General features: G+C 42.1%; 1 protein-coding gene across 1 annotated transcript in view; it reads right to left on the bottom strand.

The window, feature by feature from the left end:
* Positions 1–19,413, bottom strand: part of BCL2 (BCL2 apoptosis regulator) — a 100,278-nt gene that overhangs the window by 16,146 nt on the left and 64,719 nt on the right. The gene's annotated exons all lie outside the window — the stretch shown is intronic.

Genomic DNA, 19,413 nt, shown 5'->3' on the forward strand with positions numbered 1-19,413 from the left:
CAAGTTTGGGGATTTGTCCATATATTTTCTCAGTATAAATAAAATAACCACTTTTTTGTAAAAGAAATATATAATTTTTTCCCTGCCTGTGACAGGGGGGTTGGAACTAGATGATCCTTGAGGTCCCTTCCAACCCTGACAATTCTATGATTCTATGATTCACTCTCAAAGAATTGCATTTTCTGCTCTATCTGTGAAGTGTGATCTGACCCTCTGCTCTGTAGCTGAGCTTCTCTTCCAGAAACTGTTGTTCTTAAAACAAAGCACAGGCCTAAGTGCTGCTCTTCCCCTCACAGATGACCTTCCAGCTTCTGAGCTTCCTCAATTTCTCACAAACATCTGTGGGATTTCAGAACATTTGAAAGTAAAGAAGCAGAAGCTTTGTAGAGATCAAGGGTCTTTAAGAGAAGGTAAGATATTTTCTCCTGATCCCTAGTCAAAATAAGAGTTAATGCCTTTTAATCTATTTGCTTAAGTTTTAATAAAGTGGTGGGCTTTTTGGCTGGACAAATAACTGTCAGAACTGTATTGCCTAAGAGACTTCTTTCTCGTTCTTACTGTAATGTATCCTGTTTCCCTAAGGCTTCAAAAATATGCTTTCAACTTAGATTCTTAAACGCATAGGTAGACACATAAGTGAATAAAAGGAGTTTCACATGGGAGACCTCTTGCCTAGGTTGTCTGAGGTTAGGCAGGTGCATCAAAAATCTCGAGGCAAGTAATAACATTACAAAGCTACAGTTTGAATGGGGACAAAAGAAGCTAAATTCTTGAATTCTAACATTATGCATTGATAGTAATTTAATTAAAATTGTTGGGATTTAAAAAATACTTTCTAAAAAGTGTTTGAATTTCCTGCGTTATTTATTTGACAAGGATCAAAGTGCAGCAATGAGACTGTAAGAATAGAAAAAAATTTTCAATAGGAGGGCACAGGAACTAACCACATTAATTAGTAACCAGCTAACTGGAAAAGGAGTGAATAAGTGACAGGGAAAATGCAGGGTTAGAGATGCAGCACCCCCAGTCCTCATCATACAAGAAACAAAGATTTCAGTGATGTAAGTGAATATAGTAAATCCAAGGCTGGTAAGAGGAAGTACTGTTTTATTATATCAAGTATTTAGATTAGATGATTGTTACAGGATGTTGAGAAGCGAGTTGAGCAAGCTTCAAAGAATAATTATGTATTTCTACAGTGAACAAAAGCTGTTAATAGTTTTTCAAAATAATAGTAGTAGTAGCAGTAGTAATAATGGTGGTAATAGCAACAACAACAACACTACTACTACTAATACTAACAATGCTACCAATACTAATAAATACTACTACTAATACTAATAATAATGGAAGGATTATACTTAAAGTATTAAATCAATCTTTGAATTCTTGGGATTAGTGTGAAGTATTCAGGGGGACTATGCAGAACATGGGGAAGGATGGCAGAGAATAGCTTATCCTACATCCAGCTCTTGTGGCATTTCTTTGCCTTCATCTGAAACAGGCAGCACTGAGCACAGGCACAGAAACAGTCTGTGTGGAGTGGATCATGACTGGTGAAGAAGAACAATTTTTAATACTTGTGTATTAGCTGAGCAGGAGAGTTTTGTGTCCATCAATGTTTTTAAAAAAAAAAATTCTAAACTTTTGTGTTCATCTGACTAAAAAAAGACTCTGATTGAGACAAAAAGCTGTGGATTCCTAAAACAAGATTTTTTATAGAAATTGAAAAAAACTGAAGCAACACAGTACCTCTAACTTAAGGGAAAAAAACAGTATGTCTTTTCATCTGGAAAACAATGTCACTATTTAGTATTTTAAAAACCCAACAACCTGATGAAATGTAAATGCTAGTCATAATAAAAATATATTTAAAATGAGTAAATTCTTTAATTTTAAAAGGAACACTTTCATAAAATACATAATAAAAACAAGTAAGCAGAGTAAAATCAGTTTTCTCCATGCACCTTATCCAAAAGGAAGGAACTGAAATTAAGCATATCATGACAACAACATAAAAGGAAAGGGTTATATTAAAATAATAATAGTAATAAAAAAGCCCCCAGCTGCGTCCTCAACTGAAAATAAAGTAAATTGAAAGCTGTGGCAGTGTATAAAAATGCTACTGCTCACATATGGCTGCCTTCACTCCTTTGTCCAGTGTGGCTCTGATGGTTAGTTGTGGTTTTTTAACTGAATTATTTACAGCAGGGGACCATGCTCTCCCAGGCTGCTCTGAGGACCATCCCTTGCCACCTAGAGAGGCATCCCTGCACTGCATTGGACTGGGGTGGGTGCTGGAAGAGGCCACAGAGGTATAGCTGATGGTTCTGGGGCAGATAAAGCTCCACCAAGCTTCAGACAGACAATTGAATCCTGTGCTGTACCCAGGACCAGAGGGGCAGCCTGAGTGCAGATGCCCTCACTGAGAGCCACCCATAGCAGCCCCAGATGGTCTCCCTGCACATGATGGCACTGCAGAAGGCAACACAGAGTAAAGTCTGCAAGGCTGTATTGGTCTTTGTTTCTTCTCTACTCTCCCTAGAGGACTCCTGAGTTTACTTTCAATTTCTACCTTCCCGGAATCTTTCATTTCCTACCTTCCTTAATTATGCATCCATATATTACATATTTTAAGACTGAAGCTCATGAGTATTTTTAATGACATCAAGGCATCTAAAATTGCAGTTAATGTAGTGGTGTCTTTCTCATGGTCAGTCATTCTTCCCAGTCTTCCTCTGCCCTCCCTGCATACTTTCACTTACCTCTTTTCAGACCACTAAGCAACCACTATCAATCACCTTTCACGCCCCTTCCCACCACTTTCACTCTCAGTCATTTGCCCTCTGCCCTGACTCTGTCAGGATGCACCTCATCAAACCACAGCAGACGCCCACCCTTTCTTACTCACCTCCCAAACCCCTTCATACAGGCAAGCATGTTCAACAGCAGCTCAGCTACAGCTGTTGGTACTCTGGTAAATGTAGAGAATTCAGAACAAGAGAGGAGATAACTTAGTGAAATGTGCACTAGGTGGGAAATTCTTTACTCAGAAGATTTGGCAGGTCTGACTGTCTGAGAGGGATTGGGGAGTGCAGGAAACTCATCTGCTTGAAGCACTTCTGCAAAGCAACAACTACACCCAGAGGTGGGTCCCCTTAGGTTCAATAAATACAGTGACTGAGAGACAGAGAAATTCTTCCCAGAAGATGATTCAGAGAAGCAGCCTAATGTGTTTACCTCCAATCTACTCTCTGGAGAAACTTATCTTCCCCTCTGCTGAGTGTATATGGAAAGCCCTTGCTACCTACCTGAATGAGAATGCCTCTTGTAATCTTTGTATCTCGATACATCAACTCTGGATGGTGGGAACGAAGTGCTTAACTGGGGCTTGTGGGGAAGTGTTCCTGGAAAGTGAGTGCTACAGCAGCTGTGGAGGACTGCCCACAGCGGGAAATTACGAGTGCCTCTGCACGTGCACAGAGCTGGGAACTTCCCCCCACTGAGGTTGTCCATGCCTGCTCAGATCAAGGATGGATACTCTTCTGTCTCTTACTCTTGTAGATAGGATCATGGTACTTTTGGGGGGCAACTGTACATCATACCAAGTGGGTTTAGATTCCTGCATTAGTTTCCTGCAGTAAAAGAAAGACTGCCATTTGCATTTGCATATCGCCTCAGCTATTGAGTGGAGAATGGTAAGAAGTTTCTCAACGATTCTTCAACCTGAGAATTGGCTATCTTTTCTTTCAGCCAACTGTTGAATGAAATACCACTTCAAGCTAGGGGAGGCACTGTTTGACAGAACAATAGGTATCTCTCCACACCTGTCAAGTTAAAGAGTAACTGGAAGGCACTATATTCAGATCTGTTATTGTCTTAGGTAAATATTATGTGGAATCCAAACATGCTTTTCCCTATAAATAAATCTAGAGGCTAAACACTGGAGATATCTGTGTGTATATCTGTATAGCATATGTTTGTATCTGCATATGTGTATTACATACATGGCTATATGTACATCAATGCGTGTGTATGTATGCTGAATGGTTTGAACAACTGAGTGAATAATCAAGACCCTTGTAGAGAAATGCAATTTAGTATTTCGTTACTGTTTTCCCACCTAATGACCATCCTCTAAACTAGCCTGGTTCATTAGCAGAGTCCAGCATTGAATGGTTACAGATGCCATATATCCATCTTAGTGCAAAGGCTGAGTGCTAGAGCCTGCACTTCATTTAAGCACCTGTTTCTTACACAGCCTTGAGGTCAACAGAAAGAGTTCCCCTGTTTTCATTTGACTTTGATCAGGTCCTTGATGTGCTAAACTGAACTTTCTCACAGTTCAAAGACAAATCTCCCATCTGCATAAAGGACAACAGAGCAAAGCTTACTGCGTTATCAGGGGTATGAGGGTAGTATCGGCACAGAAACCAGACAGACCTTGGAAGTGAACCATCGACACTGTGCACTGAGGGTTTCAATTATGAGGTTCACCTAACCCCAAAAGCCTGCTGCTGCAGAAGACCACAGGTGTTTCATTACTCTTTCTTGGTTCTTCCTATCTTTGCAGACATCTCAGAGGCACCGTGCATAATTTGGGTTTATTCGAGCTTTCTGCCTGGGACTGTGACCTGACCCCACATCACTGAAGAACAGATCTCATCCCATCTAGCCTCTGTGAGATCTTACAGTTCTTGTCCTTCACAAATACTTCTTAGCCCCTCTATTGCCAATTAAATCAGCCTATTGTGAAGTAAAGAATGATAGCAGCATTTGCTATGTCCACACATCCCCTAAACCGATAAAATGCTCGCTATATATTAAGAATGTAAGTGCACTAAGTCCATTCACAACACACAATAAGTGCACAATTCAATTAACTAATGCAATTCATATTTCATTAGGATAGAAGCTGTTTGTGACCTTAAACGGACAACAATTCCATGACAGCATTGCAGAATTTTAATTAGACAGGGAAAATAACAAAGAAAAATGAAACAGAGGGAAAATGCACTGCCTGGCAGAATTGTTCCACAGAATTTAAAAACAAAAAATGCAGTTGTTCTAAGTCCTTCTCCTCCTTCCCCCTCTACTAATGATGTAGAGAACAAAACATTATTGCCTGCCATTGCCTCTGATTAACCATTTGGAGTGAAGGCCACCTCAGCACTTGTGGTATGCACCTTGTATTTATCTAAGCAAAGAGCAGCTCCCCTAGGCAGGATACAGGATATTTTTTTTTAAATCAGTTCTATTTTTCTATCAGTTTTGTTTCAAAGGTTAAAATACTGGGCCATAAAATAATTTGTGAAGGAAAGTGGTGAATCTGCAACAACAGATATTATTAATAAAATGTGAGTATGATTAATATAAAACAGCACACAAAATTTCAATATATAAAGGACTGTAACTTGAGAGGATTCCAATACTAAGCTGTGATTGCTGTAACATTTCTTTTTGTGATGTTCTTAAGAAAAAGAGATTAATAAGTTTAGTTATTATGGTCCTGCAGTAATTTCATCCTTAGTCCAAAGTATTACCATGTGTGCTGACCCTATGTGAGAAAAATGGCTCATTACAATTTGTAAATCAGTTTGATTGTTTTACTATCTAGTGCTCAAACTGCACTTTGTATTACAGAAAACATAAAAGGATAAGATCCCTTGGTTTTTGAGTAGTGCATTTAAAGATGACAGAAGGACGAAACTCCCAGATTAGAGTTTGTGGTCTGCAAAATATGCTCTCTCCCCTCTGCTCCTCTCCTGTACTGTGACTTGTGTTTTGAAGATAAAATCAGTAAACAATTTTTGCACAAAGCTGGCCAGATTTTGTATTAAAGGCAAGACGCTGTATAGGAAACAATTGGATATGTGGCAAGATGTGTCTGTTTAATCAGGGCATTTGTTGATCTGGGTCAATAACAGGACGGTTATTTGTCCCTGGACAGTGAGAGGCAATGGCAGCAAATGGCTTATAGTAGACCAGGATTGGGTTTGATAAACATGTCCAGATGGGTTTGATTTAAATCAGTAAATATATTGCTTGTAGAAAATTATATTTTTAAATCAATTTAAACCCAGTGTTTACATCTGCCAGTTGCTAGATGCCCCATGTATATCCTTAACATAATAGTTGAACCGAGAGTATAATCAGTAAAGGAAAATAGCTTTGCTTTCTCCGACCTGATGTTTTTCTTCTTTGTGATACATTAGGTCAGAGCCTTGCTGTCTGTATATTAATATCATTTAGTAGTGCTTTTCTCAAAATTACTGTGAGCTGAAGCTATTTCTACTGGAACAGATGAAGTTACTTTACTTGCAGTAATGTCAAATAACTTCTTGATGTTATGAAAGCGTCAAAACAGTACAGCTGCTAAACGCAAGAGATCGTAAAAAGGGAGTTTCCAGAACTCACTGATATTAGCTGCTCACCCATACATTCCCTTCCTCTCAAGTTTCAAGATGAGATTATTATATAAAAAGGCTAATTTGTAAAAAAAAAAAAAAAAAAAAGAAAAGAAACTGTCTGAACAACTCTGCAAATAAATGAACCTGGGGGAATTCCCACATCTGTATGTGACCTCTTGATCAAAATAAGCCATCCTCAACCCAATAAAAATTCTACTATTTTTTAAATACTTAAGTCTTCACTCGATCTGGTATCTGACCAGCACAGCTCATGCTTTAGCAAAGCTGAACTTTGACTGGCTCAGCCTGCACCAGACCCCTTACAGGCTAGAGGGGTGACTGCTCAAGGACAAGCAGTGCTGTGGGGACCAGGGTGGTGGCCACTGCTGCGCTGAGTCCCTGTACCATGGAAGAGTTCAGCCCAGGCTGTTTATTTGTAATGAGGACCATTGTGCAGCCAAATTGCTCTGTGCAGCTTCCTTTTAATTTTTTTCTTAAGTTTTTGGCTTGTCTGATGGAGGACGAGGAAACATATCCCAGAAAAACTGCCTCTCTTTGGACTTGAAGGGGCCTCTTGCTGGCCTTGAGCTGACGATGTTTGAGACATTGTGCTGTGATTATTTTTATTTTTTTTTTCCCACAGACTTCTTGCCAGGCTTTTTATTTTTTTCTTTTGCAGTACTGCAAAGCTAGAGCCACCCTAAGGCTGCGTTGGGATCTGCTCTGCACTGCCAGTGTTGCCACCGATGGCTTTTAGATAGAAGGAAGCTAAGGCTAAAGAGCAGAGAGTACTTCTCACCCCACATTGTTCTCAAGACTATTTCTGGTGCACAGGAAGGGCTCACAAAATGACCATCCAACTTATTTTAGCTAATTCCATACATGACTCAAAGTATTCCAGAGCTGTGCCTCAAGCCTTGGAGAACTGATGGCAAATTTTCTTCCCTGGTTAGACATAGAAATGAAAAGTATGACAATCCAGGAGCTGCCTGGAATTGCTTTATTATAAACAGGGGGGTAAAACAGCCTTCAAATGATACATGAGAATTTTAATGGGAGCAGGTCCAAATATTGTATTCTAAAATGAACACTCTGATAATCATAACAATGTGGTTTGAAAAGCATCACTTTAAAAGGTCAAGCTATACCACCCTCTGACTGCAGATTGAAAGCCTAGCGGATATATTGAGTCATACATATTGTTCATTGTCATTTGCATTTGGTGAAATCCCTGCATTTTACCCAATTTAGTAAGCAAGCACCGCCTTGGGCTCCCTTGGCAATACTTACCTTTAAATGCAGTTGGGCTAAACCAGCATCTCAGCCTAACCTGCACCAGTCAACCTCTTTTTGCTCTTTCGATCAGTGTTTGTCCTTCCAAGCCTCCGAGTCGTTTTGCGTTAAAGGAGAGGGAGCGGCACCCTGGAGTCCCGTAGGTATGCCAGGCTTCAGGATACTTTAGTGCATGCTGGTCCGAACAAAATGACCATCCCTATCAGTCTGCAGACAGCCACTAGAGCACCACCAAACTTCCTATTTGTGTGGTTAAATACCAGCTTAATTCTACCAACCCATGTGAGGGTATGTGTCATGTTTTTGGCCTTAACTGATGTCAAGCACACTTTTTGCATTCCAACCTTTTTTAAAAAACAATCCTCAGGATGTGACTGTGTGGCCTTTTCCCTGATGTTGCACATCAGAGAGTCACAGAATGTTAGGAGCCAGAAGGGACCTCGAAAGATCATCTAGTCCACCCCCCCCAGCCCTGGCCAGAGCAGGATCACCTATACCAGATCACGCAGGAACGCATCCAGCAGGTCTCGAGTATCTCCAGAGAAGGAGACTCCACACCCCCCCCGGGCAGCCTGTTCCAGTGTTCCATCACCTTCACAGTGAAAAAGTGCTTCCTCATGTTCACATGGAAAGTACCACCTATCAGGGACTGCTCAAATTTCCAATAACCATGTGAGTGACATAGCCAACTAGAATATGAAGGAAGCTGTCCTCACCCTTCTAGGGGCTACACCTGAAGAATAAGCAAATTCTGTGGGTGTTTAAGCTTTTTTTTAAAATTTCCTATGAACAATGTCAAAATGACTCATTTGTGCTTCAGCTGGAATGCATAGTTGGTAACCACTGGCAGGGAGCAATTGTATTTCTAGATTTGTAAATAAAACCAGTCCATACCATGCCAACTCTTGGGTCCTGTTACTGATGTGAGTTTTTGGTGGGAAGGGCAGGACAGGGGCTCAGTTGTGGCAGCTGGGTAGGTCTGGTAGCCACAGCCACTGCTCGCTGGCAGGGGAAATGAATTGTCCAGCTACAGGGAGACCAGGAGGAGGGAAAGGAGCAGACGCACTGATAGAGACTTTCCAAGCGTTTTGCAAATAAAGCCCAACAAAATCAAAACCCTTTACAGTGATGCATGGATTTGCAAAGGAATACAAAGCCTAATGCAAAGACCACTGAAGGCAAAGGAAGACTCCAGTCATGCATGTTCCAAACTGAACTCTGTGTGGAGGGCTGTCAAAACACATGCCTTGACAAACACACATTTTAAAACTAGCTGGTTTGCTGACTGAAGGAGTGTAAAAACACATATATATGCCATGCAGAAGAGCTTTCTCAGGAGAGAAATGACCTCAAAGTCCATTTATAAAACCTAATGCTTTTATACTGGCCTGGAAATAATAATGTTGTTTGAATATTCAATGAATATTCTCCATCCAAGAAGGTATGTCAGTCACATGCCTTCTCCCTAATATGGACAGAAAAGACAACGCTCAGAGGATTTCATTTAGACCCCTAACCGAACCAACTCAGATGGAAAATTTGCACTTGAAACCCACTGACTTGCTGCCTCTCTCCATCAGCCACCAAAAGGAGCACACTGGCACCATACTGGGCCAAAACACTGTGCCATCTGTGGATCCTTCTTGTTTTCCTACTCTTCTTGGGCTAGGGCAGCTGGGCTGCCATGCCCAGCTCTCTGAGTGCCTCATTTGCCCATTGACTCCCCAGTCCCCACCGAGGCTGCAGCTCATGCAGCTCTGCATCGCTTCCCTGCCACTGGGCCACACAAAGTTTCTCTGAGATTCACTACATCCCTTCAGTGATGCCTGTTCAGAGTTACCCACTGATGAGTAATAGTGTGTAAAAGTCAATTACATTCATATCCTTAGTTGCCTGCTACTTAAAATGTTAATGATGGGGAAACTTGCCCTACAGGAATGAGGATGGGGGCAAACTTTTATTAGCCCCACATGGGCGTTTATCTGTTTTTAATGCTACATTGTCCCAGGGAAAAAAAAGTGCCATTGTTAACAGCATTGCAGGCAGTCAGCTGCACTCAATTTAAAATTAAAAGGGGAAGAAAATATAAACGAAAAAGAGAAAAAAAAAAAAAAGGGTCTGCCTGGCACACTGCATTATGGCAGGCTATGATAACTTGCCCCAGAAATTTTTTATTGAATCCAGCCCTTCAGTACAAAAGAATTCATTAACTGCTTCATGACGTAAAGTCTGCTAAAGATATTACACTCACTGGCTAAAGTGAGGCTGTTCCCATTACCACCTAAGTGTTACCTTCACTGATCAGCATTGAGTCCCAATTTGCCTCTGTGAATCAAAATTATCATATTATGCACACAAATAGAGCGTCTCTGGTTCTGACTCGAGCCCATGCTATGTCCCTGCCCATCATAAAGCTGCTGAAGTTTGGGACTCCCAGAACTCAGCTCAGAAAAAGTCAGACTAGGAGTCTTATGTGCAAGACTAGTGTTTAAAATCAGCTGGGTCTGGGACTCTTGTGGGCTGAACTCCCTCACCACTCTCAATTGGTAGTGCAAACAGACTCCTCCTCCTACCTTCTCCAGCACACTGCTTGTGCCACACAGAGTGCACAGAAACCATTGTGCCAACTCTATGCACCACCGTCATCTCACATTGCTTAGTACACCTACTCTTGGGGCAGAGCAGGATCCACTCCAAAAAAGTTACATCACTGTAAAAACTAGCAGGAGCAGGTGTCTTCTGCATGAAAAACTGAACTACATGAATGCAACTTCTCTGTTACTGGGGGAACCTCACATTTGAAAATATTCTTTTTTTTTTTGGCCTTCAAAAGGCTGAGGACAAGAGAATCCAGTGTGAGTCTGGAAAGTCTGGATACTCTAGTATCTTCCCATCAATTTAAGGTTTCCATACATTTTCCAGTTTGCACATCACTGATGCACACATAGTGCTGAAAGAGATGTGGCAGTGGATGTTTATTATATTTACTGACCAGGTGGCCCTGGTCTAACTACCTGAATTACCCTTTGCTGCCTTCTATTCATCATGTCAATTTAATGAACAGAGAAGCTGGTGGCTGTCAAACAGCCAGCCAGGAGAAACAAAAGGGAAGTCAGGTACAGCGTCACCCATCTTGAACCAGCCCACTGGTATCTTTTATATGGCTATAACCATTCAGCTCCCCTGTGATCCCAGTGTGAATGAACCAGGGCCACTGCCAAGCAAACAGATAAGAGTCTAGAGGAACTGATCAATATATTTAGATAAGGTGCAACAGAAATACGTAGCAACCTGCCTCTTTGTCTATGCTTGATAAAGAGAGGACAGGAAAATAAAAATCCCTCTATTGGCTGCTTCAGGCTGACTTCTTCTCTGACTTGACAGTTAATTGACACCACTGTAACCATGGAGTTAGCCTAAGTTCAGGATAAGGCAGTAGCTTTATTAAGAAACTCTAGCACAGAAATGCAGTCCGAAAGTCCTAGGTCTCCTTGGCAAACAAATCCTTTGAACTCAGCTCAGCCACCTGCACCTTGATATACACCCTTTTTACACAGAAGATGTTGGAAGTTTAAAAATAATTCAAAATATGTCAGTCATGCTTGAAATAGCCAAATGAAGATTAGAGAAAAGCTGAAAAAAAAAAAAACACCAAAAACCCCAAACCCAACAGCTTAACTGAACATGATGTGACATTAAAGGGTATGTAAATATTTATACGTAATTTTATAGCACTCTGCCATATACTGTACTTCTTTTGCTCACACATCAATTCCTGCAGTAACTAATTGAAATTTCTGCAACTCTGAAAAGGACCTTTATTGGGACTAAGAAAACAAAAACTAGGACAGCACTGAATATGAACTACTTTTGAGACAAGAGCCACTTTTGTGACCAAGCCTGCATTCCATTCTTTTGCTGTTTTCTTGCAGAGAGGAGGCTGGGCAGTTTTAAATAATGGAAGAGTCTGTTTATAGAACAAACTGGAAATGAGACTTTACCTGCAGATGCTGAGTACATAGCCAAAGCCTTCCTCTGGCTTCTCTTGAGTTTATTGTAAAGCTGGAGAAGGCATATTTCATCTTCCTCAGCTACACGCATATACATGTGCACACAGAGGACAGAAAGAATAAGCCTTTTTGTATAAAATCCCTTCTGTATTTAGATGACCATTTTTCTGCTGTGTCAAATTCAGAACACAGTGCAAACCCAAAATATAGAGAAGAGTATTTTAAGATCTCTTTAGTTTTTCAGGGGATTTTTGCCTTACAGATAAAATGAAGACCATAAGCTTACCTGTGTCTTGTGTAAGAATCTCTCAGCCTTCTTTGACTGTATGTTTGTAGGACAAAGGCTTTAGCATAGGAAATTCCCTGGTTACATGTCACAAAAAGGCTGTTGCTAATCAAATTTAACAGAAAAACTAATTGCTTATGGGGGGAAAGGAGGGGGAGCCCCAGCTACATCGTGTAGCATCCATGTTTGTCCAAATGTATTTACTGCAAGCACACACTTGTATTTATTACCCACCAGAAAAAAACTCAACCCAACACTGAAGTGCAAGGTGTATGGACAGTTACTCCATCTACTCAGTTCTTTTAAAAACAACTTCTCCTCAGTTTACTAATGTACTTTATTTAGAGCCTGGCCCAAACTTTCAGCTGCAGTATTTTAGCCTCAGTTTTCATCCACTGAGTCCAGTAGATTCCAAGTATCATTTCAGCCTGAGAGATGTCATTCGTTCATCCCTTCGGACCTGCATTATCCTCATGCTACTACTCCCATTTTTGGGAGAATAAAGACTTGGTCCCTTCCTTGCTTACTACAAAATGACCTACAAACTACACTACAAGAGAGTGTCCCTTTTTAAGTGGATTTAAGTGGGTTATTGAAGCTTTCCCATTTTGTTTTAAAATTAGTCAGTAGAAGAGGATGAATCCCACATCTTGTGCCTGGGCCAACATCAGGTTGCAGGGTCGGTCTGCAATGATGTCTAACACAGTTACTCAAGGCAAAATGAAACAGCATTGACAGGAAACAACATAGATGAGGGCTTGCCACATAACTCAGGGCCATGGGAAGATTCCTCTGGGATGGCCACTGCAGACCTCGTTAAGTTAAGACCAGCTCAATGCTTCTTGAGCTTATGCTTCCAGACTGCAGGATGCAATATTCACAGTAATTACAACCCTAGCATTTGGACTCATAACAAAAAGAAGCAACTCATGGCCAAGTGCAATTGTAAGTACCACTTATATTTTAGCAAAGCCTAAGCCAACAGATACATCCCTACAATCCAGAAAATGCTGAGCTACAATGTTCCTTATTTGCCTGCTAGAGCCTGGGATGCTCTAATAACTATGACCTGCAATCACATACTTCTTTTTCTCTGAAAATTTGCTTTAAAGAATCCTAAATTAACTGTAGACATAATAACGATTCAAACTGTCTTGTGATCACCTAGGGCAGGCACGTTATCATCTGTCTGAGCACAACAGTGTGCACAGGTTGGGGTTTTTCTCCCAGGTCAAAAAGCAAAACCATTCTCTAGAAAAAAAAGTACTGCAGAATGTACTGTGACAGGGGTGGTAGTGACACTGTCTGGTTAGCAAAGACTAATGCTCACCTTTAGAAGCACTGTTTCAAGTGAGACGGAGATTCCTGGGGCAATCCCCATGCTGACTTTGCGATACTGGCTCCAAAGAAAGAAAAAAGTATCATTAAAATAGGGAGGCATCAAAGGCATGCAAGAGCAAAGCTCTTAAGGAGAGGACAGAGTGATTCACTATCCCCTCTGCCTCTAAGTCACCTGAAATTCTGAGAATAGCCCTCAACATCTGTTTCCCAGGACAGACACTTGAGGAAAAAAAAAAAAAAAAGAAAAGAAAAAAGAACATGACCCTGGGAGCGTTCTTAGCTGCACCTTCAGAGGCAGAGGGGCACATCCTACTCAGAACCCCCAAAAGCAGCTTCCTTTGTGCGGATGCAAAATGCCCCTCTCTTCTGCCCATGCTGCAGAGCAATTTCCAGCACAGGTAAAGATAAAGAACACCATGATAAAGTGCATTTTAACTGCACAGCCAAAATGCTCTACATCTGTTCAGCTTGGATGGGTTCAGTGATTCAGTTAATGTAAGCTCAGGCTAGACTGAGCCTATTAAGTGCTCAATTAAGCCAGATCCACTGCATCTCTTTCTTTATTTTCTGCATAACTGGATTCGTTTTTTTCCATGACACAAGCATTTCCCTAGCCTTTTGGAAAAGGCATTTAGTTGCAAAGCAGAGTAGTAGGAAATTGTTTGCTTTCGGTATGCTGTGACGGAAATAAAGTCACCATGATTGATTAGTGGAAGTTATTTTTCCCAAGATGTCAGGCTCGTGATTCAGAAATGAGCCATCTTGAGCGTCAGAGAAAGTACCTACAGAACCACCAAAATGTGCATGACGTACAGCAAAACAAATGCCAGAAAGAAAAAATGTGTTATAAGCTCGAGCTGAGCCATGCAAAGCCCAGCGAACGTTTGCTTGTCACAGTGCAAAGCAATGGTTACAGCACGCAGAGGAAATTCTGTCTACTCCGCAAGAGTGTGAGTCTGGACTTAAAACTAGGTGAATGGATCATAGCTTCATCTGGTGTAAGTCAGAAAAGCCTCAGAGATTTCAATCCAGTTATTCTTAATGAGCTCTTGTTGCGTATTGGCAGAGACAGTTGGTTTACAATGCCACAGCTTTGAAAACTCCTAAGAGAGGCTTCATCGTTTTAGACTTCTCCATCAGGACTTCTTTATACAGATTTGTTGTTTGATACTCCACAGGAGACAAAAAGCCAAATAACTCCTGTCTCATATGGCTACTGCCGACAAATTGACAAAAGCACTGACATAAAACTCTGCTCAATTAAATTTGGGAATGAAAGAAAAAACCTGATAGGGGGCAGTGAGGGGTAAAAAATAAAGCCCACATAGCAGATTGCCTCCAGCAGCTCTTACAGGTCCTAGGAGCTCCTGTGACACAGACAAACTGCACCTCCCGAAGCAGACATGACAGAGAGTTTCCCTTGAGGGCTGTGGCAGTAGCTTATGAATGTGCAACTTCATTAGCAGCTGGTGACCCCATTAGAGGAGGCTCTTCCTTTCTTGGCTTGGACAAAACTCTCCAGGGACTGCTATATGCCATGCTCAGAGATCTCATTGCTGGGGTGAGGTATAGGATGGCTTTCAAAGTCACCTTGAGGAAAGACTCAGTAATTCCAAGATCATCCTTTGGACTTGCAGAAAATAATAGCATTTCGGTTTGGGTTTTGCCAAATTGAATTGCTGTAACTTGTAGAGATACCTATTCTGCAGTATGGAAACCACACACTCATCCTCCCAGGTGAGGAGCTGACACTGAAAGTCTCATGTAGCCTAATAAAGCTCCTCTTTCTATAATTAGGGGAGAAGTGCAAGACTGTTTATTTCTAATGTGACTTTATACTGTGATTTTTTTTGTCAAAAAACAAACTGATACAACAAAGAAACTGATAAAAGAAAGCTCATAATGTAGATCAGTTACAGAAGAGCAACTGTGTTCTTCACAAAGGACTTTTGATGTAGGCAGACAGCAAACAGTGATTTAAGATGGGCTGGGCTTGTGGGGTGGTGATGGCAGGGGACATCTGTGGCAGGCCTGAACTCTTTGGCCGATTAGCTCAAACCATGACAGATCTCAGAATCCTGCTTTCTGGGGACAAGGGGTTTTTAGGAAGCCTGTGGCACTGTCTGACTAGTTGGGGGATGCTGCTGAGACCTGGCTCTGCCTTCTTGTCCCTTTACAAAATGGAGAAGAGGGAGTAAATCACCCTGCAATTAGTGCTCCTGGTGGGATGGAGGCAGCAAACTAAGCATAGCAGGCACTGAGACTAGGAAGATGGTAAAGAGTCAAAGATCTGCTGAGCAGAAAGAAGCTCTGAGAGCAGCAGGGAAGGAAAGCTCATGCTGAATGTCATGTTTCTCACTACTGAAATCTGTTGGGTCGTAGATGCTTTTACACAGCACATAATGCTTTAAGTTGGTTTGTTCAGTTAAGCACTGCTAAAGTTTTGACCCGAGTTTAAATTTTGGCTGGAGACACAAGCAACAGCAGTTGCATTCAGCAAAAGCCTACAGTGATAAAAAGATGTGGTGAACATTGTACTAACAGAGTTTCAACACTGTGCTCTGGCTGCTCCTGTGAGGTTCTCATATGTACTTTGGAGAGAAAGAGGATATATATGTTGTCACTTGTACATGATGTATCAACTGCTGCTCCAAATGCATTCATCTGGCATGATTTTTTGTTTCTTTCCTAAAAATCTCCTTTTATGGCTGCCATGCAGTAGATCTGTTATTTTTAAACTACTGCATTTTTCCCCCCCTTCTTAATACTCATCTGATTGTTCAGAGCTCAACCATGGATTCTCAAAATATACATCTGCATTCTTCCACAGCTTCATGCCGAGTTCATTCTAGATTTTTATCAGTAAGCCTGGGAGGTTTCATGGCTTCAGCCCTGGCAGCTACAGGTGGGAAGTGCTGATTCATTAGCAAGCAAAGTTTGAAGGCTGCAAAACAACCTTCTGCCATGGCACTGGAGCTGATCAGTAAGCTGTCTCGCTGACCTACTGGAGTTTCCAATGAAAGGCAGTTTTCAAGAAGTATCAGCAGTTTAGAACTGCTGGTATGAGTGAAGGGTAGTTTTTTAAAACTGCCCCAAACTCTCCCCTCTTCCCACTTTTGTGCTGCTGTTCTACTCTGGAAACTTCTTTTGTTGTTTGTTTCTTACTGCTGACACTTTCATTTAAGAGAGCTGTTCTTCAAGGCAGAGCTATGGCTGATGTGATGTGGTTGAGCTCTGCTGACTTTTCACTGGAGTTGCACCAGCTTGCACCACCTGGAACATAGCCCTCTCCACATTTTCAGACTCAGATTTGCTGTATTTAGAAGCAAAAATGAATTTCAACAGTTTCTTAATCTTGTTAGCTCTATAAAATTATGCAGCAGGGCAGTGAATAGCAGCTGGCAGGCATCTGTTACAGAACAAATTTTATCAGTGAATGGAACATCTCCTCAACCATCTGTTCGTAATGTGTAGAAAGAGGAATTTCCACTGCTAGTGACTTCAGCCACTGAGATATTTGCTGGAGATCTCATGTGGTCATTCAAAAAATACCTTCAACAGTCATCTAATCAGCATAATTCAGATGAGTATGGACCTCACTCAGATACACAAAAATGAAAGTTTACAGGTTGAAGAATTAGCACTGTGCATAACACTGACCATAGAATCATAAAATTATTGAAGTTGGAAAAGACCTCCAGGATCTTTAAGTCCAACTGTTAAAACAACACTGGCAAGTCCACCACTAAATCATGTCCTTAAGTGCCATAGCTAAATGCTTTCTGAACACCTCCTGGGATGCTGATTCAACCACTTCCCTAGGCAACCTGTTCCAATGTTTAACCATTCTTTCAGTGAAGATTTTCCTGATGTCCAGTCTAAACCTCCCCTGGTGCAACTTGAGGCCATTTGCTCTCAACCTGTTGCTTGTCACCTGAAAGAAGAGACCAACCCCCACCTCAATACAACAGAATCACAGAAACACAGAATTAACCAGGTTGGAGAAGACCAAGATCATCACTTCCAACTGATCACCCAACATCACCTAATCAACTAGACCATGGCACCAAGTGCCTCATCCAGTCTCTTCTTAAACACCTCCAGGGACGCTGACCCCACCACCTCCCTGGGCAGCCCATTCCAATGGCCAATTACTCTTTCTGTGAAGAACTTCTTTCTAAGATCAAGCCAGAACTTCCCCCTGCACAGCTTGAGACTGTGTCCTCTTGTTCTGCTGCTGGTTGCCTGGGAGAAGAGACCATGCCCCACCTGGCTACAGCCTCCCTTCAGGAAGTTGTAGAGAGCAATGAGGTCACCCCTGAGCCTCCTCTTCTCCAGGCTAAACAGTCCCAGCTCCCTCAGCCTCTCCTCACAGGGCTGTGCTCCAGACCCCTCACCAGTTTTGTTGCCCTTCTCTGGACACGTTCGAGCAACTCAACATCTTTCTTAAACTGAGGGGCCCAGAACTGGACACAGTACTCAAGGTGTGGCCTTACTAGTGCTGAATACAGGGGCAGAATGACTTCCCTGCTCCTGCTGGCCACAGTATTCCTGATACAGGCCAGGATGCTGTTGGCCTTTTTGGCCATCTGAGCACACTGCTGGCTGATGTTCAGCCAGCTGTCAGCCAGCACCCCCAAGTGCTTTTCCACTGGGTAGCTTTCCAGCCACTCTGCCCCAAGGCTGTAGCGCTGCATGGGGTTGTTGTGACCAAAAAGTGCAGAGCCCAGCACTTGGCCTTGCTGAACCTCACACCGCTGGCCTCAGCCCACTAATCAGCCTGTCCAGATCCCTTTGCAGAGCCTTCCTACCCTCAAGCAGACCAACACTTCCACCTAACGTGGTACCATGAACAAACTACTAAGGGTGCTCTCAAACCCCTTGTCCAGATCACTGATAAAGATACTAAACAGAACTGGCCCCAATACTGGTCCCCGGGGAACACCACTCATGAGTGGTCACCAATGGGATTTAACTTTGTTCATTACCATTCTTTGGGCTCAGCCATTAAGCCGGTTTTCTACCCAGTGAAGAGGACACCTGCCCAAACCATGAGTAGTCAGTTTCTCCAGGAGAATGCTGTGGGGGGTAGTGTCAAAGGCTTTACTAAAGTCCAGGTAGAAAGCATCCACAGCATTTCCCCCTCATCCACTAGGTGGGATACCTTAGAAGGAGATCAGGATCTGTGGCAGTTTAGGCTGGGTGCCTCCTGTTACTGCCACACAAGTTACACCTCCGGTGTCCCAAGTGTCCAACCCAATAAGGGGGACACAGGAAAGGGTGTACTTCTACCCATAAATCCTGTGCCATATAAATCCATCTGCAAAGTCATTCTCTCCCTCTTTCTTCCCTCTCTGCTCCTGGAGGAGATGCTCTCTTATCGGGTAACAGTGGGGGAGTATCTCATCTCAAGGCCTCTTAGGCCTAATGCCAGGAGGAGAAAGGAGAGTGGGGGCAGTCTCAGATCTGCCCAGCCTGAGACTTGCCTAGCAGTGGGAGGGGGAAGAGCGAGCCCTGGGGGTTTGGGTGGACACTCAGGTGGGGAGAAGGGAAGAGTTGGGAAGCCTTTGGGTGTTGTGTAAGGGACTCTGTATACTTTGGGATATTCTTGGCACTATGCTTGTAGTGTTTTGTAGTTTCACCAATTGCTTTTCCATTTAAACTTTCCATCTCTCTTCAGTCTATTTGTGTGAGTGTCATTCTTTTGTCCCTCTCCAGGCAAGAGAGGATCTGTCTTGCCTCAAACCAGCACAGGATCAATGAGAATATAGTATCAACCAAGGAAATGTATGACAGAAATTTAAATGCATCAGTATCCCTAAACTGATTGACAGCAAAAATTAGCAATAAAAAGAACTGATAAAAACAATTCCACAGCCAAGTTTAAAACAAACAAAGCCTAAAACTCTTAGTCTAGAAAGAGTGATCTTTCTATTAAAGAAAGAGATACAGAAGCAGTGTTAAAACATAGAATTGTAGGGGGGGGGACCAAAAAGACATAAATTCAGTTAGTATAGGATTCAGAAATCAGCATAGGAGTCTGGTGTGAAAAGCCTAATGCCTGTTTCCATGG

This window comes from Indicator indicator, chromosome 6 (assembly GCF_027791375.1).
Source record: "Indicator indicator isolate 239-I01 chromosome 6, UM_Iind_1.1, whole genome shotgun sequence".
Classification (NCBI taxonomy): domain Eukaryota; kingdom Metazoa; phylum Chordata; class Aves; order Piciformes; family Indicatoridae; genus Indicator; species Indicator indicator.